Here is a 25,813-nt window from a genome sequence, read left to right on the forward strand (position 1 = left end):
CTAGACATCCAGCGAGACGAGAAATGTAACACAGAGGCCAACTACAGAGCAGACTCTATTTATTTAGAAAGCTAAGATCATTCAATGTCTTCAGCAAAATGTTTAACTTCCATAAGTCTGTTTTTGAAAGTCCAATCAGCTTCGCAGCCATCTGCTAATGTAGCAGCAACATTTACAGCAGAGACTTAAAGGGATAGATCAAAAAAGCTAGCTCCATGTTGCAGATAACTCTGAAGCTTTTGGAGCTGATTGTCTGAAGAAAAAGCTGCACAATCTGCTGAAAATAGTAGAAGATCCCTCACATTCTCAAAAAAACCTGTGAATAAACAACTGTGTGTTAAGCTAGAGACTTCCTCAACTCCAATGCAAGACGGAAATGTACCGGAGATCCCTTCTGCCCACGTTCATCACCCACCTGAACAATGTATTTCAATGTATCTGTGTATTTTATTTCAGCATTTTTTATTTAATTGTCAGTGTTGATTCTGCAACAGTGTTGTGTGAATGAAGAGACATCTAAGAGCAGAAGTATGGGTGTATTTGTAATGTCTGCTGGTGATCTGCATTGGTATATGATGTGTAAAGAGGAGAATCTAACTGGGGGCATATGTTCTTGCTTTACCATCATTCAGAAAAAAAAAAAAAAAAAAAAAAAAAACTTTACAGGATGTTTGATGTTGTGAATGAGGTTGATGAAATCCATCCGAAGAGTCTTTGACTTTTGGAAGTTAAGGTTAATGTACCTGCATGTAAAACAAAGCTGAGGGATGGTGATGACAGTTGGTGAGCAGAGTTGTTAATGCCTTTGAACTATTCCTTAATGAGCAGGTATTTTATGTGTATAACATTATGCATGTGGTTCGGTTCGTTTGAGTAAAATGCAGTGTAAAAGCAAACCAAACGAAAGTGGAAAAACTGGGTTGTTTGTTGATTTATATCTATCTGGCACCCCATTAGCTGCAGCCAATAACTGCAGCTCTTCTTGTTGAGGTATTTGTTAAAGATGCACTATGCAACTTCAACCTTTCCGGACTCATTTGCTGGCACAATAACATCCATAATGCTCAGCACTGTCCTGAGGCTGAAATACAGCAATGTACAACTGTTTCTTCTGGGATGCCTTGTGATGTTGTGTTTGCTGAATCAGCTGTCCATATGGTGCACATTACATTAAGAAAAGTTCTGCATGGTTTTTAAGTAAAAAACAAACATCTGTACACATATGTATTTACAGATGCTCATTTATAATACACATGAATACATACAAATGCAATAACCAGTAAATATTTCATCAAATGTATATGTACATAAATACATTTACATACATATTACATTAAAATCTGTTTAAATGAATTTAGATAGCATTTGTGTAGGTATTGTAAAATTGTATTTTCACCTGCATGTCTAGGTTTACCCATACATATTTGTTGTGAAATTTAGGTTCTTCTAAAGTATTCAAGGGTGGTGGTGGCACACGCAAACATAGATATGTTTGCTTGGTCATATTCTAATTCAGGTCTCTATCTCAACTCTGGAAAACATTGTTTTCTTTCTTGCAATGCCAACTTCTTCTCCTGAATGTGTCACTGACCTGGGGACAGGAATGTGTACAATTATGCAGTCCTCACAGCTTTCCTCTTTGGAAACTGACAGATGGATCAATGAGGACAATGCGATCACAAGAGCAGAGGGGTTGGGGGTATTGGTTGGCTTAGATATGGATCAGCTTTAACTTGGCATGTACCAAATAAATGCCAGAGGGGGTATTGGGATGGAGAATCCTCGTGATGAATCAATTTCACCTTAGCATGCATTCTACAATCAGCAATGAGTCTGCAAGGTAGGTGGGCAAGATGGAGGCAGAGAATTCGATCTGATGAAATGATCTGAAAGCAAGAGGGTTTTCTTTCTTCTTCCCAGTTACTTGCAGATATGCATGAACCAACACTTAGAGCAGAGCTACACGCTTGGATACACCAACAAGCTCTGGGAGAAAGAGCAGTTGGTAAATAGAGCCGTATCAAACCTCAGTGTGTAGTTAATGTTTCTGCCTTGACCGTGTCTCTGTCTACATGTGGTACACAGTCAACAGAGGCCCAGATTGGATGGTGTTTTGTAGTACACAGTCAACATGAGTCCAGATAGGAGGGGAGGAGGAAGCTATTAGAGATATGAGCCTTGGTCTGAGGCTGCATCTAATGCAAAGCTGCTCAGTCAGTCAGCCAGGACCTGCTTATCAAGAGACGGAAAGACGCGCGCACACATCAAATTTTCTCCAGGCAATCCACGCAGTGTCTTTGTCAACAAACAGAAGCATACATCGAGAGAACCATGACTTCACTCTTGTGGTGTTTAATCAAATCAAATCAAATCAAACTTTATTTGTATAGCACTTTTCGTGCTTAAAAACAATACAAAGTGCTTTACATTATAAAACAATTTACATCAAAATAGATAAAACACTAACACACATACACATCCTCTTTCACCCACCCACAACCACCCTCACCCATGCCCTATTTGCCCTGTAACAGTTAAAAGAAGATGAATGAATGGCCAGGTGCATTTGCACCAGATGTGCACCAGATAAGGAAACGGTATTCTCAGGGAGCCTCTACACAAAGGGCTACCCCCAACCAAGACCACCCAGGCCATCACCATGGGGGCCACCCGGGTCCGGGCAGACAGGACCCACGCCACAACCGTAGGGCTGCAGCGCTGGATCCCGACCCACCAGACAGGGACAGCCCCCACAGCAACACCCATGCAGTCAGAGCAGGGGCAGCCCTCGGCGAAGAGGACCCCGATGAGGAGAGAGCTGGAGTGATAACTAAACAAAAATAAAATCCATTAAAATAAAATAATAAAATCTATACTATGTAAATCAATATATAAAATATATAAATAAATAAATAAAATTAACTAAAAAGAAAGATAAATATGGGTTAATATAAGAATGTTAAAACTTAGTTATAAGCTAAACTAAAAAGGTAGGTCTTGAGCTTTTTTTTTAAAAACATCAACAGTCTCTGCAGCCCTGAGGCCCTCAGGCAGGCTGTTCCATAGGCGAGGCCCGTAATACTGAAATGTGGCCTCGCCATATGTTTTGGTACGAACTTTAGGAAGAACTAAAAGGCCGGTACCTGAGGACCTCAGGGTCCGCGAGGGTTCATACCTTAAAAACAGATCAGATAAATAAGAAGGCCCAAGACCATTAAGACATTTGTAAACCACTAAAAGAACCTTAAAATCAATCCTGAAATGCACGGGGAGCCAATGCAGCGACTTTAAAACTGGTGTAATGTGTTCCTGCCCCCTGGTCCTTGTCAGAACTCGTGCCGCCGAGTTCTGCAGTAGTTGTAAACTAGAAATACTCTTTTTGGGAAGACCAGAGAGCAGGGCATTACAGTAGTCTACTCTACTAGAAATAAAAGCATGCATTAGTACCTCCGTGCTGGCAAGAGAGAGAAATGGGCGGACTCTGGCGATGTTTTTGAGATGATAAAATCCTGTCTTTGTAACATTTCTGATATGTTGAATAAAATTAAGCTCAGAGTCAAAAATAAGACATTGGACTTGTATTTTGCTGTTGGAGTTGTCAGTATTTAAAGCAGGTTTGATAAAAGCGAGGAATATGAGACTTTTCAAGCAAGTACGTTTATCTTTGGGTTCTCTACCTTTTATGAACTGGGTGTTATTGCCACATTGCAATATTACACTGCTGACTTCAGGCTTAATCATATCATGACAATATGATCTTTATCCATTATATTATCACTTTTCAAAGTAAGCCATGCCATTTCTTTTAGCCAAACCTTTTATTATATCCTCCCTAAATTTGACATTTATTTTTACCACCATTTTTTTAAACATTAACAGTTTATTATAGTTTCTCATTTAGAATTGATTCTATATATGTTGGAGTATTTTTCAGTCAGTTTCTGTCATATAAGCTTCAATTTGAGTACAATTACTTTCAATTTTGCTTTGCAAGGCTATATAGTAACTACAGAGCTGATTAGGTGAGGATGTAAAGACTACCAATATTTAACTTTGGAGAAGCAGACCTTTATGAATGGATAAATGTTTGGACACGTTAAAATTGACTTGGTGTTTTATGAAGATTTGGTTTCACCATTTCTGTTTAACACCTACAGTTTTGCACAAACATCGCTGCTCTGATTGACCTCAACAACTCAACAATGTTAACTGCAAAGTAAGATGGAATTACATCATACAAACATCAGTTTTCGAGTGGGTTTGCACCTTCAAAAAAGGCTAAAGGCTTTCAAGCAAGGATTTACTGTTAGGCTGTTTAATTTAAATCAAGGCCAAAAGTTGAATAAGTTACATGACTGCAGAATGCAATATAATTAAAGTCTTTGCAATACTAAACCTCTTTTCAAAATACGGGGCAAAAAAATATGGTGATCGAAAATAGAAGAGATGTTTGAAGTAAATTCTGTTCAAATATCAAAATGTTTACTATTTCTGCCAAGGAGGTTATGTTATTGTTGGCATTTATTTGACTGTCTGTTAGAAACTTCACGTGACGATTTTTATGATTTTTTTTTTTTCTGAGAATGGGTCTTGATCTAACTTGTTCCATGAAATTGTAGGAATGGTTTGGATCACCAGCTGGTTCCAGAAATTATTTAAATGGTGAGATGGGGCCATTTTCAGTATATATAGTTTTCTGGTCCTTGCCTTTGGAATAGCCTGCCAGAGAACCTCAGGGCCGCAGATATTGTAGAAGTTTTTAAAAAGAGGCTCAAGACCCACCTTTTTAGTTTAGCTTTTACTTGATTTTTTCTTCTGTTCTTATTTGTTTGTCCGTTAATTTGTTTATTTTCAAATAAATATGTTTAATCATGTATTTATTTATTTTTTTCATTGTTTTTTTTTATCTTTTATATATTATTGTCTTACCTAACTTTATGACATATTTGTACTTTTTATGTATTTACATACTAATTTGGTTTATTTTTTATTGTTCTAATTATCTTTTTACAGTATTATTGATTTAGTTATTTTATCTTGTGTGTCTTTGGGGGGAACATATTAAGATATAATCATGCAACAAACACAATTCAGGTAGGACTCTGTGGGTTCCTCATCAGTGTATGAGGGAATCTAGTAGTAAATCAATAAAATATATCTATATGCCCTTTAAAATAGTGTGGAAATCACAGTATGGGTGAAAATGAGCTGCTTGGTGGAGGTCTAAGTATTCTGACAGCTTTTTTAGTTTAAACAGATCTTTGTTTGTCCACATAAAAACCAGTTCTGACAGCCCCTCCTGCAGAGATAAGCTATCCAGCTTAATGTAACAAGTCAATACAAAAAGGACCATCTTCCCAAACAAAAATGCTTATCAGAAAGCTCCTCACTTCAAACCTTCAAGAAAAATGGGTAACAACACTTGCTTTCACACAGGATATCTAAAAGAAGTTAAAAAAAAAAAAAAAAACTGCTTCAAAACATTGCTTAGTTTTCAAAGCATTAAACTTTCCTGGTCAGCTACAGGACTAAAGCAACGACGGAATAGAAATGAATCTGTCCAGTGACACACTATGCCAATGCCTTTACTGTGAGCTCTGAAGTCTTCAAAACAAATTCTGAACTTGGTGAGAAAGTTTGTGCTGCTCAAGCTAACGACCAGCTAGCAAAAGTTAGTGACTTTTCTTTGTTTGAGCAGCAAATTAGATTCACACTGAACTTATAGAAAACACTCTGCTAGACAGCACACCAGACCATTTCACATAAGTCTGAATTTAAACAGGATACAGCTGTGTTAACTTTAAAAATCAGACCTCAAAGCTGCTTCTTGCATTCAAAAAGATAGTCCCATCTGAAAAATAACCACAAAAAATAGTTTAAAAAGCAATGTGACGCCATGCAACTTTATACCTTAGTAAAACCTACACAATATTCTATTACAAGGTCAAGCACATCTTCTCCAAGGAAGCTGATGAGGCCTTCAGTGCACATTCCCTTTGAGCATCATTGTCTTCAGTCCAAGAAAAATGTGCTTATTTCAAAGTGAGTGAAGTGTATTGTGGTTAACACGAAGACAGTCAGATGCCATCATTGGCGGAATACATGCCCATGGGATCTGAAGGCCTTCAAAGGTTTTCAAAGTAGAATCTTTGTCTAATGTCAAAGCAGAAAGAGTCACGATTGTTGTTAAAGACACATCTCAAAGTGAAAAAATCTAAAAGTTAAACAAGTTTGGCCATATTACAACAACAACAACTATGTTTCAAGTTGGCTTCAAAATTTCAAATATTTAATTGAAGTCATAAATTAGCCACAAGAAAGGCTTAGTATTACACATAAATGCATTGGAAACATGAGAGGCGTGTAAAACTCCTTTTTTTTTTTTTATATGGTGGCAGCTTCATGCAAAAGCGTAACAAGATAAGTACTTTTCAGAGAGAACCAATGGCCTCTTACCCACGATTCGATTATAGCTTGAAAATCTGTCATACCATTTGTATGTGACACAAACATGACACAACAATACAGGACACTGGTGAGTTTGTACCTGCTGCGTAATCTCTGGCTTCTTCTGTTCAGGGAAGAATAAAAACAAAGAACCAGTCAGAGAAGGCGATGAAAGAGATGAATGCTGAACCAAGTGTTGATGGCCTGTTTGAAAACACCATATGCACAGTCCCTGTCGCTGGTTTCCTAATGGTGGTCACACTCACAACTCATCCCATGATGTTGCTCCATGGCCAATTAGTGGCCTGTAAGGTGTAGATGTCACGTTTTCTGTTTACATGGCAATGCCTTCCCGGGTACCCCGAATGAGCGGGTTCTAAAAATTTCTGGAACATAAAACCCAAATAGAAAACATAACAATCCAAGTCAAGTTGGGTTGAGTTTTGGCAAGGAAGCTTATCGGAAAACATTCATTAATGTGTGTGTAAAAAAAAGAGAAAACAAGACTGTTTAAATTGAGTTTACTCAGACTCCCCACTGATGATATGTACACTTGGGATGTTTTTAATATGGCAACCTTTTCTTTGGCCTGAATGACCTTAATCGGCTGTCCAGTTAGAGCTCCTGGTTAACTGAGCAATGAACATCACTTCAAAGGAAAATGCCCCTGGAAGCCTCTGGAATTAATCTGAAAAACAAATACAAAATAGCAACTGATTTAGTATGTACCAATGAATTCATTCTTTAAGGTAAAAACTGGCCAATTAAATCCAAAATCTCAGTCAAAACCTTAATATTTAACAATACTACTGCAATACTACCCTTTTCTGATAGAGCAGTGCAGACTACCTGCCCTTGAAATCCATAATGCCAGGTTCTTGGTTCACCACCTCCTGATGTCTGTAGGCAAATGTGTGAGCTATTTTATTTGCAACAACCCTGTTTTTTTTTCTTGATTGTCAAGTGTTCAAGTCTTTCTTTTTCCAGACTTTCTTCTGTTTTTCCAAACGGGAAATGGTGTTTTAAAGTTAGCCTTAACTTATATTGGCTTGTCTATTTTTGAAGCAGGAAAAAACATCAGCACTACTTTTGGATTCGTGTGACTTTGTAGACACCTTTGAACATCCCTGCGATTTAAGCTGAGTGACGTAGTTTTCCATTTTGCACATCAGCCTGTTTTCAACTGTAGAAGCCACTAAATGAACCAGCTTTTATTTTTCCCATGCATGCTTTTTGATTAAAGTCACTGCAACGACATAGAAATGTTCATCCTCTGGGTAAGTTCTGTATCTGTTGATTTTATTTTTTTCTTCTGATGTATTCAAGATTTCAGATTTCAGACTTAATTGGAAAGCGGACTGTCAACATGTTGCTGTTTGACAGTCCTCATATGAGGGTAATGAACTACTGTGAACTGGGTGAATTAAAGAAAAAATATGATGACTCTGCCTCAGTGGCATTGCCGAAAGATTGAATGGATTCTTGTTGAATCGCCTTGATTGTTCCCAAATATTTAGGATCTAAAGTTACCCAAACATTGGAGGAGTCATTGTCAAAAACTCAGTCACTGTATTGCAGGCTGATGTTGGTCTTAAAACCAAAGGTACCTTCCTGAAAAGCCCATTCAGATGGGCCAGTCTGGGGTGCCATTTGGTCGAGTCCATTTTTCAGTGTTGCTTGGCCTAGAAATTCTAGCAGATTTTGGGCTTTTTATTTTGACTTGCTAAAATGAACCTTACCCATGGGGATCATGTACATTATTTAGGTTTTGTAGCTCCACAAGCTTTAACTCTTTGTCTAGTGATGTTATGAGATCATAAGACATGTAATGCTCAATATACGATCCCTCAAGTTAATGACTAAACAGATGAACTACTCTGCCAGGATCACCATTCAGGGTGCATTCACACCAACCATTTTGATTCAAATGCTAGTTCATTTGCTAGGAAAGTCCACTTCATTTTGGGTAAAATGAATGAACAAAAACATTCTGATTCAAAGCAAAGAAGCAGACCCAAGCCGTGTACAAAAGCAGCTCTCGGTTCGTTTCAAGTGGACCAAATACAGGAAGTGGACTGTAAAACAGGAATGTATTGTGGGTTGAGGGCGCAGAGCTGTGGGAAAACACACCACAACATTGCATGTGTTTGGCAGTAGGAAGTCCTGGATTGGAGAAATAGCTCGAGGTCAGACAAAGCAGAATTAAGTAAAAGTTCGTATAGATTTCTGATTAACCCAAGACCACTAAGGTCTGATGCAGCTTCATGTTCATCAATTATGTAATAGAAACTGAAGTTACTTTGCATTAATAAATCAATGGATTAGTTTTCTTCTTTGTTGCATCTCATCTTCACCTACAGTAATTCTTGGTGCGGCACCACCTTTAGTCCATTGATGCTTGTATTTTAGTCACTATGTTCACACCTGAAGACTTTTGTTTTTGAGCATGTAGAACTAGAGAGAAAAAAAAATGTTTGTCACTTCCGAATGGAGTTTAGGAAATTTACACAAGTGCAAATGAGTTGACGTGGAAACTGGTGTTTCTTTGCGAGGCAGAGGACCACAAACACTTTATATAACTTGCAACTTTATTGTCAAATCTTTTGCACCATAAAAAAAAAAACAAAACAAAAAAAAAAACTGGCAAGATGGGTTATGTTCCAAGATATAATGTTTTGTTTTAAGATGTTTTGTTGTAATGTTTTCAGATGTTAAATTCAAAGTAGGCAATGAAGTCCTCTAAATAGCTAGGACATACAGAAAGATCAACAATGTCCCTTGGGTCTGTTAAGATCTGCCATGCAGGCTTGTCATGTGGAACTTGGTGTTCATTCAACAAAGAAAAGTCTCACCAGCTATCATAAGCATTACAATTCTAATGAAATCTTTTCAGCAGGACAGAATTTTTTGAGAACTGCGGCTTATGCGCTAAACACTGTTCAATTGAACCACCTGCAAATAACAATTGGGGTTTGTCAAAATTTTTACAAATATTGCTTTCATTTTGAAATAAAAACTGTAATAGACATGCAGGTTGTGTTTTGCTTATGTTTTAGCTGCTAACATTAAGAATCATTGCTCACATGGCCAATAATTCCCTGGAGTTTGTTTTTTTTAGCATATACCATAGACAAATGTACTGATGCTGATTTCCCTGTTGAACTGAAATTCAAGATTAATCTTGAATTCTTAGGAAGAAATTTCTAGCTTCCAAGTAATAATATTCCTTTGTAAGGCTAAAACATTAATACAGGGTTCTGGCCATGTGTTGTTTGGACATTTTAATGATAAGATCTTTTAATGGATAAATCCTGATGAAAGAGAGTTGAAGTCTCATGGCCAACATACAGTGAATGAAGCATCATCTGACCTTGAAGTAGGTAGAGAAATTAGTATGGACAACTTTATAAAAAGATTCAATTTTACCCTGCAAATCCAAACAACTCGCTGACTGTCACATTTGTAGGTTTAAAGTTACCAAAACAAAATGTCTCAGTTGTGGTTTGTCAGGTTATTTATTAGAAGTGTAACTATGCACTTCAAATAAATAATACAATATATATTCAATTTAAATCAATATAGTGATCGTATGATCAATGACACAATGACATTGATCCAAAATGCAAGCATCATTCAAGACTCCACACTATAACCATTAATAAAATGCACTTTTATTTTGAAATTGCATGAAGTTTAATTCTTACTGATACACCGTTTTTCATTTTTTCGTTAGGCGATCATTGTTTAAAACTTTTTTTTTTTTAATTAGGCTAATTTATTTCAATACCTGAGCTCAGTAATAAAAATGTCACAAAGTCACAAAGTTCCACTTAACAATAAGTGGTAGGAATCACAGATACAATAATCGCTCTGTTTGTTTGAAGACTTACTCTAATAAAACATGTTAACCCTGATATTTATTGTGAAATTAATCTGCATTCCAACCTTGTTTTACTGAGTTTTGTTCCTGCCTAAAACTGAACGCAGAAGCCGGCTGTGCTCCCGCTGACGCTTTGATCTGTGCTGGCATTTATTGATGTGGCCCAAAGCCTGGCCATAAGCCTCTCTCTGAGATAGTGTCAGAGTCAGCGAGGGAAAAAGGCTAGTGGAGGACATGAGCCAACGTTTCGCACCAGTGCTGTGTTTATGATGAAGTGGTCCAGACAATTACATTAACACCGTGACAAGAACCCTCATCCCTGCCTGTGTTTCTTTGCCAGTAAGCTCACACTCATGACGCTTTCTACCACGTTCCCTCAATTAATCTTAAACAAGCAATTAAATGGCACATTGAGTCTTTAAATCTTATCCCTTTTTCTGCAAACAAGATGTATGGCAGTGAAACAAGGAGCGTTATTACAATCCACAGGCAAACTCCTTTTTTTTTTTTAAACCAAAAAGACGTGAAAAAATAGATTTTAAGCTTGAATACTACGTTTAATTACTTTTCAAGCTTGAGATATGCAATATAATCACTCATGAGTGTAATCTCCCTGTGGGAGTATCCCTGGCATGATGACTTTTCTTTCCTCCAGTTTGCAGCTAAAATAACCGATGGCTGCATTTTTTTCTCCCTTTTCCCCTTTTTTTTTTTTTTTTTTTGCAGTCCTATATTTTACCCCAGATGTCGTTGACACGCTTTGAGCAACTGGTGAATCCTAAAAGGAAGGTGGTGACAACACTGTTAATACCATTTTTATGACGACATATATATATATATATATATATATATATATATATATATATATATATATATACACACATATATGAACCGCTTAATCCAATTCAGGGTCGCGGGGAACCTGGAGCCTATCCCAGCTGGCTTTGGGCGACAGGCATGGTACACCCTGGACAGCTCTCCAGTCCATCGCAGGGCCATATATATATATATATATATATATATATATATATATATATATATATATATATATATATATATATATATATAAATATATATATATATACAACTTTTTATTTAATTCTTGATGTCACATCTAGGTTGAAATATTCTTGGCACATTACATAGAATCAAATAAGAATATGATTAGGAATAAAATCAACATTGTGGTACCGTGCCGCAGTACAGAGGAGATTGACAGCAGGCTAGATGGACTGACTGACTGACTGACTTAATGCTGTCATGTTATAGGATTCGTATGTTCTTCTACACATGATTTCTGTTGGTTTAGTTGTTTAGCATTGGGAAGACTCCTGAGATTACCAGGGCAGGTGGAGAGGAGAAAGAACAAGACGCAGCAGAATGCTGCTGCCCACAGGGAAAATGGCTTTGACATATGTGGAAGCCCATAGCTCCTTTGAGGGGTGGTAGGAGGGAGAAGAGTGGAGAGAGAGAGAGGCTCCCCGGAGCTGTGGGGAGAAGGGTGTGATCATTCTGTCACAGAGTATTACTGTCATAATACATACACTCACAGGCAGGGGGGGATACAAAACGGAGCATCTACAAACACAAAAGAGGGTGAAAAGCTCATGCATGATAAATTGTGGCAGCCCATGTGCATACAAACACAAATCCCCACGTACACCTGTACACTAGTGATGGAGGTCCCTAAAGCTGGATCCCCATGGGAGGGGGTGTGTTCCATTTCCTGCACCAACACCTTTCACCTACAAACATGCTTACTTGGTGGTTGCAGAGTTACTGATTGATATTGCTAAATTTGGAGAAGGTAAGTGACAATTGGCAAACTGATAAAAGAACATACCTCATTGCGGGTTCTTTTTTAAAATCCGCATGAAAGGAAAAACATGACAATACACTCTTAGATTTAGAGAAGTAATCTTTGCAAAGAGCAGGGCTTGTACGAGTGCATGCATGCAACATATCAGTCCCTTAACTGACCATTTGGACACTTTCAGCTTTGCACTGAGGGACATTATTACCACTTAATAGCAGCTGGACAAGCTAAAAAAGTGAAAACCCGACATTTTATCACTTGAATTATCGTCACCATAAAATAAAAAAAACAAACTGTTGCTGCAAACTTGGTCATTTGTCACTGAGCTCAACCAGACACCTCTGAAACAGCTCGCCTTCATCCCACACACCCAGTTTAATACTCTGAAATGCAAAACCTCCACTCTTTGCATTTCTTAAAGCACTTTAAGTGAATCTGAACAACCAGATATCTTATGTTTGGCTCAATGGAGGTAAAAATATCTGCAGTATCAGTGTTTGAAGTTGCATCTCCCTTTTAATACTGAAAATATGAAAGCATTGTTGTTAGATCCAATAATTGCCTTAATTGGCCGCTAAAAATGAGCCCGGTAGTGCAGGAACATGTGTTCGTGCTTAAAAGGGGCTATTGGGTGTAAAATGAGTGGAGGAGGGGATTAACAAAACATTAGCTTTGTGTGAGAATGATCCACAGATGGATGTATTAGCACAGACTGGGAGCATATCTTTTTAACCAGTAATCTTTTTGGTAGAGAGGTTTAGTTCTGGTCATTTCCCATGCAGTTTCGCTCAGACTCCATGGAGAGAGGAGTGTGTGTCTGTCGTAATCCTGCTGCTAGACGCCTGCTGACAGATTTGACGCATTCTCCCTTTCGAAACAAACCATGGTGGTGGAGGTTAAGAGAGGGATTGCTGCAGCGAGAGGCCCCGCCGTCAACTTTCAAAGGTCACAAGAGCAGGCAAAGAATCTTTAACACTGCTGTGACAGCATTAAACCACTCTTTTTTTTTGTTTGTTTGTTTTTTCATTTTATTTTTCACTGCATGTGTTTTGTCATTTCATCATTCGACCATGTGGTCGTCATCCAGCTGTTTTTTTGTGTTTCCCTGAAGAACACTTTTAAACCTCCGTCCCAGGTCCAACGATCGATCAGTCCCTCTCCACATGTTTTACATTACATTGTCTGTGCAACCATCACACATGTCTGTTTCTTTGTACGATCCTTAATAAAGTGATCTGAACATTTACCTGCATTTTTCACATAGACTGTATATAAAATGATGGACGGAGCCTTCGTGACGTCACCCATAGGTTTCTGAAGAGTTGAATTGAAGCTCGGTGGGCGGTTCCTACCGTTGCCATCTTAGCAGAGGCATGTGCGGCGTCTCTCCCGGAAAATACAAATATGGGCAAAGAGGTGGAGCTGAGAGGGGGGCTGTATGCATCATGGTGGATGATTGACATCGAGCGAACTCCAAGCATTCTGTAGCTAAAAGCTAACTGAGCTAACCTGGAGATAATCTTGCATAATCATATTTAACCAACGAGCAGGAGGAGGACCAGCATGACCATAGACTATATATAAAAAGATGGACGTAGCCTCCATGACGTCCGCCATTGGTTTTTGAAGAACTAAATTGAAACTCAGTGGGCGGTTTCTACCGTTGTCATCTTGGCAGAGGCATGGGTGTTGTCTTGCCCCAGAAATACATATAATGGGCAAAGAGGGAAAGCTGAGAAGGGGGCTGTGAAGGTCATGGTAGATGATTGACATTGAAAGAACTTTGAGCTTTCTGTAGGTAAGAGCTAACCGAGATAACCCGGAAGTAACAGGAGCTAACCAGCTAACGGAGGTAAGCAGGCTAACGCTAATTCACGCTGTTAACCGTCCCCATCGTTCACAGTTTGTTCAGTTTTTTGGGTTTTTTTTCTCATCAGAGCTCTTCATCAACAAAATTAAATGCTGAGAATGTCAGAAATCGATCTTAATTGTTCATCTAAAGGATACAGTACAAGATTTATCTTACTTTTTTTTTTTCCCTTACAAGAGATCGGACACGGGCCAAATGAGTAAATAAATCTCTGTTTTTCTCTCTTACTGCATTTGTCTGCAGTTGGTTTTATGTGGCCGGCGATGGCAGGAGCTCAAACTGTGATGAAGTGCCAAGATGAAGGCTTCATCATCAGTATTATTATTCATGATTTAGGCGCATTAAACAAGTCCTTCGTGAAGTAAACAGGACATGCCCGTGGTAAAGACAAGCCTTGGCCCCTCTGCTATAAATTGCCTTCTTAAAAAGGACACTTTCATATTCCAAGTTTTTATTAGGATGCACTTTCTTACAGCATTGAAAGAGAAAGCAGAAGCAGATTTAAAGCCTGTGGGGGATAGGAGAAAGTTTTGTATTGATGTGAGGTAATAGAACACAGAAATGCCAGACTTTTATGGCATAGAGAAAGATCAGATTTATTATACTGAAGATATCTTGCTAGTCAAAAACTTTTCAGGAAAAATGGCAAAATGATTTTGACCGCGGTTGATTAAAAATAGATCCTCAATAGATATTCAATGAATAAGTAAATAAAAGTGCATGAAATCATGCACATGCCTTCTCTTTTTGTTGTCGGTTTCATCATTCCCATTTCTTTGGAAGCAGCGAGTGGCAGAAAGATGAGAAGAGACGGCATATGAATGAGCCACATCAGATATTTATTTTGGTTGAAAAGGGGAGCACAGTACACAGTAAGCAGAAGTTTGCCAAATAATAAAAGGGACAAAGGGTTGTGAAAAAATTAAAGGCAGTTGCATCTATTTAAAAAAAAAAGAAAAAAAAAGAAAAAAAGAGGTGTGAAGCTTCCAGTCAGAAATATTGAGCGGCTCATTAGTCGGATGGTATCCAGCAGGGGTTAGTGATTTTCCTGATTCTTTCCCTCAGATTTATTCTGAGGAAGGCATCAGCAGAAATGCATGAATGATTGCTACAGATGATGGTTAATGAAATAGAAAATTAAAAAAAGAAACAAAAAAAAAGAAAAACAAATTCAGTTCTGATTGATTTCTTTGACCAAATAACAGGGAAAACCGAGGCAAGCAAGCTGCTAACGAGCTGACATCTATTAGTAGGAATGTATTTTTGATTTACTTCAAGCCACTATGGCCTAAAGGTACATTCTCTGATGGACTTGACATTTAGAAAACAAAGAAGCATGGGCAGAAGAAGGTATTGATATTGTGTCTAGGAAGAGACATGGATGCAGTGTGAGATCTCTGCTGAATCCACTTGTCTCCGCGTATCAATAGAGAAAAGTCCTCAGGGATCGCCACTTAGATCAAACTTGGCTGTTGAGCTCCACACTGCAATTTGTAGCACTGTTGTAAGTTAACTTGCTCTCATTCAAGTTTCCGTGGAATCAATGAATGCAATACAAAAGAAGTTTAAAAACCAGAAATGCTTCCATTTTATCTGTCATCATCAGACAAGCATAAAAAAACCTTAAAAATACTAAATATTGTTGAACATCTGCTAAATGGGTTAACTGAGAATTCAGCTCTGGCATCTGACATCATTCTGCAAAAGATGGCATTTTTTGTTGATTTTATTAGTATAGCTGATCCCCATTGATTGGCTCCAAAACACGTTGCTTGACTTTTCCTCTAGTTTGCAAAGAAGATGGTTTATATGGTTTAGAGAAGAATAACTTTGGAACAATGTTGTGTTATTTGTATACTCGTCGACTGCACTTATTTCAACCTTGTAACATCTTCTCATCCAAATATATCCAGATTTAGAAAAACCCACAACCTTTTAGGTAATTTTAGTTGGATTAGCTCTACTCTCTGTAGTCTGTTGTTTCGCTTACCTAGTTCACCAGTATAGATTTATATAAACAAATATTAAGTATAGGCATCTGAAATGACTGGTGTTACTTTAGACAAAAACAATGAGGACCTAATATTCCTTTATTTTATTATAGTCATATATTGACAAGTTAGTGGCTGCAAAGGTGGACAAAAGGGTTAATATATATATATATATATATATATGTATACACTTTTTTTTTTTTTTTTTTTTTTTTTTTACTCTGCCGCTGTACAGCTGGTACATTATTTTAATAGATTACTATATTTTTGAAGCACTCAAGGCAGTACTGTCTTTATGGTAATGATCAGAAAACTTGAAAACCATCTGAAAAAAAAAAAAAAAAAATCTGTGTTTGCCAATTGATTATAGCATTTGAGTGTAAAAACGGAAATCTTATTGTCATATCTTATTTCACTTAGTACCTGGAAAAATCTGTAGATAAAGTTAAAGACAAGCTCTTTGTTCTTCTGGACAACTGTGCCCCATCTCAACTCTTTACGTGACAGTAATGATTTATGGTAAGGTAATATTAAATGACACATCGGATGATGGAATAAATAATGATTATGTTACCTGCACTGTGCCACTTGCATAAACCGTGCACAGCCCATCCTACCAGCTGGAGACAATATGGATCCTGCTGCTGTTATGCAGCTAATTGATGGAACCAAAGAAATAAAGCTGACAGTCCTCATTTGTTTGGTGTGAGGCAGTCTCTGAAAGGAGCTCTCATAAGTACTATAACTGAAGTTAATGTTGTGATTTTCCTGGAACAGAAGCCAGAGCCGGACATCACACACTGAAGGGGGGGGGGGGGGGGGGGGGGGGGGGGCACAGCTGTGAGAAGTTGAAAAGGACAAAAAATAAATGAATAAAAAAAATTCCTACTGGCTTGTTTTTTTTTTTTTTGTACTCTTAAAAATAACTGATAAATATGTACAGAAAGATATTAACAATACCCTCCACCCTTGTTATTCATTGTTTGACTAACCTGACCGGAACCTGTCCTGCACTGTGTGCTACGAGAAAGGCGGAGATGCGGTATGGTGGGTATCTCAGGTAGAGGATAATATTGACCATCGCTCAGCTTTCAGAAAGTTTAGAAAAGAGGAAGAATGAATGTGCACAAATGCATTTTCTTTTACAGAGTAGTTGCTGTGTTTTCACAAGTCAAACGCTTTGCAATCGCATGACCACAGCACACAATCCACGGCAGTATAGCAGCACAAGTAAACTCTTTCCATCAAGCAGATGTAATGAAACACACATGAAACATATCAGACAGAGATGTCTGACAGTACAACTGAGGAGGATAAACGCCCAGCCTCATCTATGAAGCACATTTGGAGGATAACTTGTTTCTTTTTTATTTTTTTTTTTGCAGATTCGGTTCACAGATGTGACAAGGCACCCACACTACCAGCATCTCTCACTGAGATACAGTTGAATTCAGACTTTACCAAAATTTATCACAAATGACTTTGTTTCTAGGAACCCAAGGATAAACTTAATGCTTGAAAACTCTCAGTCTAAAGTATTTTGGTGTAATTTTGGCCTCTAACGCGTGAAAGCCATAAGTTTAAAAGCATAAAAAATTGGACAGTTTTTGAGAATTAGCCTCATACATCTGCGTGATACAATATTTTCCACCATGACAAGTCATAGTTCATGCGCAAACTTACTGATGAGCATCTTCTAGCCATACTGGGAGTCTTCCTCTGGCCAAATGTGGCTCAGCTGTGTGAGCTGTCTCAACAATAATTAATTAGCCCTAAAAGGTCTTTTATATAGCGGTCTGTTAATGTTTTGGATGGGGTGTGAAGAGAAAGCATGGGGTCTAACCCATAATATTGCCTATGGCACCACAGAGGCTGACAATGAGCTTACAATTACAACAGATACAATTTAATGCTCTTATAATGGAAAGTGTTGTGCAAGAAAGCAGAACAAGCTAGATTTCTTATGTTCGGGCCAAGCTTTCACCAACTGAAGTGGTCAAAGCATAAAGTTAGGAGGATTCAGTAGGATTCAGTGGCCACATCTACCAAATGTAGCCAACATTTACCCCCGTTTACAGTGCTGGAAGAAGCTGCAGGTGGTGCGTGCCAAAATGAAGATAACAGCTGCTACCGCCTGGTGAACTTTGGAGTCATTTCAGCTGGTCATGCTGACACATTTACTGATTGGATGAGCTGGAAGCACTAAAGTGGAAGAGATTTTGTTTCTCCATGCATGTCTATGACAAACTAAAATGGGAAGACAGATTTCCTGATGGCAACGGCACTTGTGGAGAGAAATTGCTGCAACAGCTGGGAAAGATGAAAAGTTTTTTGCAGGAAACTGGAAAATGATAAATGTTGCCTTGAAGTATGGTAATTGGGGTGCTGTTTAATTTTGAAAAATAATACTTAAGCATTGTTTACCGTGAAAATATTGAGTTACTCTCTGGGCACAAGGTTTCTGCAGACTACCTATGAATGTCCTCAAGTTTGTTTTGCCCTTATCACACATACTAGTGTCCACTTAAAAACAATGTGTATGAGAGCATAGCAACAGCCATTTTTGCTCTTTTAAACTTTTTTGCCATCATTTGGCTAAAAATGTTCAATTCTGAATCCACATTTGGATCATTTGGGATAGTCCAACTTATTTTCGTTGGTGTTTCTGCAATGATTTTGAGAAAATCGTGATTTGAAGTTGTATCATATGATTACAGCAGCTTCCCCCGTGAATGCCACACCATTTCACAGTGTTACACCATCCCAGCGGGGTTGCTGAGGTGGAGTAGACAGAGATGAAAATGCATAATTTTTGTTTAGCCAGAACTTTTCATGTTATGCTTATGTTGGAGGAAGTGCCACATTCCAAAGAGTAACTTTTGTTAGTTTTCGAGTACATTAGCATCTAATACCTATTCTTTCTCATCCTTAAGCTGAAGTGGCGAAAAAAAAAACAACAAAAAAACCCAAAACTATAATAGTCAAACTATTGCAGTTGAAATTCCTTATTTATAAGCATCCAAACATTCAACCTCAGAAAATCCGTTGGGTGTTAAATCAGGAGCCCAGAACATTATCTTAAAACTATCCCTCCCCTTGTCAAACTTGTTTGTAGCCAAGAATGTGGTTTGTTCAGGGGAATAAATGTGTGGCCATATCAGCTGCCAAACACAGAAGAAATGAGCATGGATAAAGAAGACACAGAGGGAGAGCGACTGCACTCACTTTTCAGGACATCATTAAATCACTGCAGCCTTGCAGAGCAAATCATCTTTAGCTGCTGTGTTAAGATATGAAATACCTTATTGTACCATGAGTGTATGGATGGTAAAACACACTTTGGTCAAAAGCCATTGCAAGCACTAACAGAAGAATCCTGGTCCTCATCTGTACATGTGTCTGACTGCACGTACCTGATGTGCACCTGCCTGAACTGCATCTGGGTAGTGGTAGACTGTGAAGTTACAGTGTACAGTGAGAGATCAGACCAGAGAAAAAGAAGAGGTGAGACTCAGAGATTTCAGCTAAAAAAAAAAAAAAAAAAAAAAAGTGTGAAGAGAAGATCAGTACGGGAGGATTAAAGACTGTCATGTGGGTGTATGAAAGAGTAAGAAAATAAAAGAAAAAGTAGGTCTCTTAGGAGATTTCTGCTGTCTTACAATGCAGGGGCAGGGATGAAAGAATGTAACTGTCACTTTGCTGCACTTATCAATGCATATACAGCAAAGTATTCAGCCTGTTTCACCTCCTCACAACCGGGAATTAAAAGGTACTTTTGAGAGGTAAGGCTTTGTATCCTTTCAACAGTACGGCGTACCTTCCATTCTGAAAATGCAAACATTTTTGTAAATGAGCCCAAAGATCAGAAAATTTTACTGCACATGAGGATTGTGCTCCTAAAGTTAAAACCTTGTAGAGACCTTGTTTTCTTACTGTGCTTTAAAACACAGGTGTTAAACTGTGGTCGTCGAGGGCAGATATCTAGCAGGTGTTTTGTTTATTCCTGCATGTAGCAGGATGTCTAACAAAATGAAGATATTTTTCTACTTTTTGACCTGTCATCAGCATAAAAGAGCTGATTCACGGCATAAAAAACAATTCTTTCAAAAATCTCTGAAGGGGCTCCATGATGTTGTATCTCGTTTTCCGAGGTTTCTACTGTTTTGAATTCTCATCAGACATAAGAGCGGCACCATTTTGCATCACCTAAACACATTCCAGCACTCTCTACGTTCGGTTTCCATAGTCACAGAAATGTTTGGTTTTAGAGTTTTTTCTAGTGACGTCCCGAAGTTGGGGCTCAGTGATTGGTCATCTTCTCTTGGTTGCGCACATTCATGAGAAGAAAGCCACACCCACCTTCACTTCTCAGTATAACTACTCCTGGCAGTTGACCAATCAGACGCAGCCTGCAGGCAGGAGAAAGGGTGGAGCTTTCTCTGTTCACTTGTTTTTGGCAGAGACTGATCTGAGAGGATCAACCTCTGCATACTCTGGATACAAAATGAATGAAGGTTTTTGTGAAAAAGGTTTAATTAATTCTTGCTCTTCTGCATCAAAAAATAAATTGGACTGAAATGTGCATAAACTTGTCACTTTAAGAATACTGCATTGATCCGTCTGCAAGTGGACACACATAACCAGGAATTTAGGTTTTGAATCGTCACTGTCTGTGACAAAAAATGCTCATCGTCACATGTGCGACCGTTGCTTACACCCAGAAATGACATGAATGCCCTTTAAATTTATTTAACAACGTCCTTCTGAAGTATGGACAGATTTATTTAAAAAGACAAGGTGGTGTGGATTCGAGCTTTTTGGGGGTAGGGAGTATTCAGTTTTACAAACATGTGTAAGTGTGTACATGGCCTGAATTAAATGGGTTGTTAAGAAGTTGACAAAAAGATTTTGAATCAGTGTGATTTGATTCAGGTTTGTTGCATCACAGAAACACCAAAAACTTGCAGCACTGCCGTCCTTGTGGGCTGACTTGCTTTTAAGTCAACCTCCAACTTAATTCCATGCAAAATAAAGATACCTGTATTTCGTACTCTATTATTCCTACAGCTGAAAACACTTTCCAAGCTCCTTTTGATGTGCAAAGTCACACAATTTGGTTTTTGTCACTTTTGAGCATCACTGTGAATGGCATCTGGGAGCACTGGGAGGTGTTGGGTTTGCATCTCTGGTGGCTTTGCCTTGATGGTTTTTTTTTTTTTTCTTACTTTCAACATTAGTTTTATTTTCTATTCACTCTTTGAACACCTTCATGGTCTTTGTTGTGCTGCTTGCTTGTGGGAGTAGTCGAGGATCACATATGTACATACAGAGCTGATGTGATACTTTAATGTGTCTGTCACACAACATAAATGACAATGTGTGATTTTAGTGAGGCCTTCGAGGCAAATGAAGTGGAAATGTTTCTAAAATTGCTGACATTTGACTTCTTTTCACCTCTTTTGCCCATTTTATGCATTTCATTGCATACATACCTTGTAGAATATCTATTTAAATGACTTGAAAAAAACAAACAAACAAAAAAAAAACAAAAAAAACAGAAACAGCAAAGAGGGAAAACAAAAAAATCTAAAGTGAATCTCCAGGTTTTAAAAGTTGAGTATCTGAGAAAGCAGCTGTGTTACATGGCTTCATATAAATCTGAATATATTCTGGTTACTATTCTCAGAATTAATCAGTGCTTCCTGTGGCCAATACCATGCATCACCTTCTGTAATCAAGGAAGGGGAGAAAGGCGGGGACAGACTCGCCAGATTGCAGTGGGACTTTCACTGTTGTATGCAAGAATGAAAATCGTGATTTGAGCTGTGTTATTCCTCTGACTTTCATCTGCTGGAAAAGTTCCACTCAGACTGCAGAACTGAAAACAGAGAAGCGAATTGAAGAAGTAATGGAGTGACCTTGACTATTCATATCAAAGTAGCAATTTGCAGTGAGACAGAGCAGCCTGGCAATGTGTCCTATTTTTGTCTACAAAGACACACAGTTCACAGTATGTTCACCCATTGTCACAAAACTGGATCAGGGGAGTATGCAAATGTGACCACATGTATATCTTTTCTCATGATTTCTTTCAGTTATACGATTCATGGCTGTCACACAGGCCCTTGGAGATATACATATTACCCATAAAACCTGTCGGATTTTTATCTGAAGTGCAGCATGAAAGGTGACGGTCACATGTTTGCCCAAGGTTATAAAGCTACCACTGTCACATGCGAAGCACAGTGTGCTTTCTCGCATATAGACTGGATCCTGGATTTGTACATTTTCAGCAGTATTCCCAGAGTTATAAGGGATTTTTTAAATAATTCAATCAACAATCCTGTATAAAAATGCATTGCACAATACCTTAATGTTCTCTTGATATGTCACAAAGTTAAATTTAAGTTTTTGGCACAGAGATGAAAGCTATATCAGGAATAAATTGGAACAAATTCACAGTTTTTAATACATTCTTTCCACTGTTTTTTATGGGATTTCTGTCATTGCCAAATACGTCAGTTCCAAGAACAGTAATGTTGTGAAGACTTTTGTCAAGCTAAAAAATTGTATTATTTTCATGTCATCATCCGTGTTACATTTCTGTTTCCAGTACAGACATGTGCCTGTACTTTTTTGATAGCATTCACCTAGATAACAATTCACTGGAGATATTTTACCCCTGTAGCTCTCATATCAGATTTTCATTTCACACTTTTGTTGCCAAATCTACCAAATGTAGAATATATATATATATATATATATATATATATATATATATATATATATATATATATATATATATATGTGTGTGTGTGTGTGTGTGTGTGTGTGTGTGTGTGTGTGTGTGTGTGTGTGTGTGTGTGTGTATAAATAGAGAGAGAGAGAGAAATCTTTCTTAAAAATAGGGAAATGTATGTACATAAAATTTTTATGGCACACAAGCTTGAAGAATACCTAGAATGATTTTTGTATGTTTGTTTTATGTAATATGTAGTTACAGAGTTACTATAATCTATCAGATGTCAGAGACCAGAACTTAACCTTTATGTTCAGTAGTGCATCAAAGATTGCTTGTATTAAAAAGTGCCAAAGGAAATGATATTTTAAAAAAATTAAATAAATACGATTCCAGGGTCAGCTGTAAATCTGAAAGAAAATGTGTGTTCTGATACTCCACAAATGGCTTTAGTAAGCCAACCCACAATGTCTCTCTTTGGCAGCCTCCGGCTTATACATGACCCCTGCCTTGCAAATTACATAGCAGCCCCTTGATGGTCAGCTTGCTCAGCTTTTCCCCCTCTCAGCACAAAGCTGCAGTGCTGTGTCCCAGGGTTAGGCATTTGTAACACGGTGGGTGGTAGTGTGTGTTATTAACAGCATGGAAGCTTTGGAGCGAGGCCACTAGTGAAACACGTGGGGTCATGTTAGATTGCTCATGCATTAGGGTGTGGCTGGGTGTGCGCGTGACCTTTCCAAGAGGTGACTGGGCTTTTGAAAAGCATGAAAAAACACAGTGATGGGGTGAGATGGAGGAAAAGAGAGGGTCATGTGCAAAGCAAATCATGTATGTTGGGGAAAACATGCCTGAAAGTGATGTGTGCAACAGTGTGAGGTTGGACAACGTTTTTGAGATGATTCTTGCGGCAGGTGTCACATGGATGAGAGGTCTCTGAGGTCTATTTCCCTCCACCCTGGGGAAAACTGGCAGCATAAATATCTACAGAGTAACAGTCATAGCATCACAACACGACTCCCCGGTCCCACAAAAGCTGTGTGGTGACTTAGTTATCTGTTACTAAACAGCTTGAACATATACAACACACTGACAGCAAGTGTTTCTTTCTTTTTTTTTTTTTTATAACTGCAGGGCAAACACTATAGATTAGGACCTGGTACCTCTTCTTCCTTCTCATTCCTTTGTATCCCACCCTACTGATCTCAGCACTTTTACTTCTGCAGTGTAGCTTCCATCCTGGTGTTCATTCAAAATATGAAACTGATTTCAATTTGAGTTATGTAATTGATGTGGATGTTGCCAAGTGCTTTATCAGGTATGGAGCTCATTCAAACATTACTTTTTTTTTATTTTTTTTATATATATATAAAACTGTTATAAAAAAGGCTTCAAACATCAGCAGAGTACCATTTATTTTGCGACAGGTTATGTTTGAATGTTTTGTGTGCTTACAAATCTCTTCTCAATGTAAAACAGTTATCAGTCCTTCACATTATAATTAGTATCATCAGAGGAAACATACTCCGGAAAGAATGCACAAATGAAAACATACCCAGCAAACATCATAAAGAGTGTCTGTTTGTGGCCCAGGTGCATCTAATAAGATTATTCTCCGATTGGAGTCCCAGCCACAGGTGTATCTGAAATGCAGAACAGCAGCATTTTTATGAAGACAAATGAAAGACAAAAGGCGGCCATTTTTATCCCAGATGAATGAAGTCAAATGAGCCATCTGGATGGAAGCAAATTAGGTAACTGTTTTACAAAAACAAAAACAGTTATGTGGTCACACACCACACGAGCTGAAAAGAAAACCAAAACATGTCATTACTACTGCAGTGGTTTTGCAATCTCACGCTACGTAAAGACTTTACACTGTCAATTGTGGCACTTTTGGTTGTTTTCACTAAAGTTTAGCTAATTAGCTTGCTAACGCAAAGTCAGTGAGCCCAAAACAGGAAGTTGACCGGAAAACCTATTTTAGTGTAAACCGAGCAGCAACCTTTGGCGGGTAAAAGTGAAGCCTTTGTGGAAGTGCCAAAAATTGCAGTTCACCTCTCATCCGCTAGACGCTACAAAATAGAGCAAATCTGCCCTTTGAAAGACTTCAAAGGGCAAATTCACAGCAGAAATAAACATGGTTATAGCCTGGTACAAGAAAAACATTTTAGCTTTAATAAGTCAGGTTTTCTTTCATAACAACTGTGGAGGGAGCGAATTCATAACTCGTCTGTTTATAAGTAATTTAATCTCCAAATTAGGCATCATAGGGGAGTGTTCCTTTGATTGACAGGTACCCAATATTCTGCATCAAGAAGGCAATATGTAGCACAAATGTGGTTTTTTTCTGTGTTTTAGCCTCAGCCCACTTACCTCAGTTAGCTGGTTAGCTCCTCTTGGCTGCGGGTTAGCTCGATTAGCTCTTAGCTACAAACAGGTAGAATTTCACCCACCTGGCGCTCACAGCCCCTCTCTTAACTCAACCTCTTTGCTCAGTTTTTAATTTTTAGGCAGAGACAGCACAGATGACGCTGCCAAGATGACCACGGTGGGAGCCATCCAATGAGCTTCACTACCATCTGCATTAACTGGTTCTGCAACTGGTTAAGTTGTGCACAAACCTAATAATGTTAATGATCTGTTGATTTAAACGTGGTGTGCTGCAGCAGGAAAACATCTAAAACCTACAGAGTGTAGAACTCTAGGACGGAATTTGGTGACCCTTGTTTTCGGCAGTTTACATCACAACCAACAGTTTGTCTTCATGGCTTCTCTAAAACAGTCCACTCCTCTGGGCATGGTTCTGCACTGCTCTCTAAAAGGAAATTCCTCAAATTAGACAAAATTTCACTTTCTACCACTTTAGGTAATTGTGTGTGTGTGTAGGGGTCTGAGTGTGTGAATGGTATCATTATCACCAGCCATCCATTGTAGCTTAATCAATTTTCTTTACCTTGGAAAGAAAAAGTGTGCTAAACAGTTTTTTTGAGTTGCCAATTAATTAAAGGTGCTGCAGTAATTATAGTCACAATGTGGGTTTCCCTTAGCAAAGAAATATTAAAAAAAAATA

This window comes from Telmatherina bonti (assembly GCF_933228915.1).
Source record: "Telmatherina bonti genome assembly, chromosome: 19".
In the NCBI taxonomy this organism is placed as follows: domain Eukaryota; kingdom Metazoa; phylum Chordata; class Actinopteri; order Atheriniformes; family Telmatherinidae; genus Telmatherina; species Telmatherina bonti.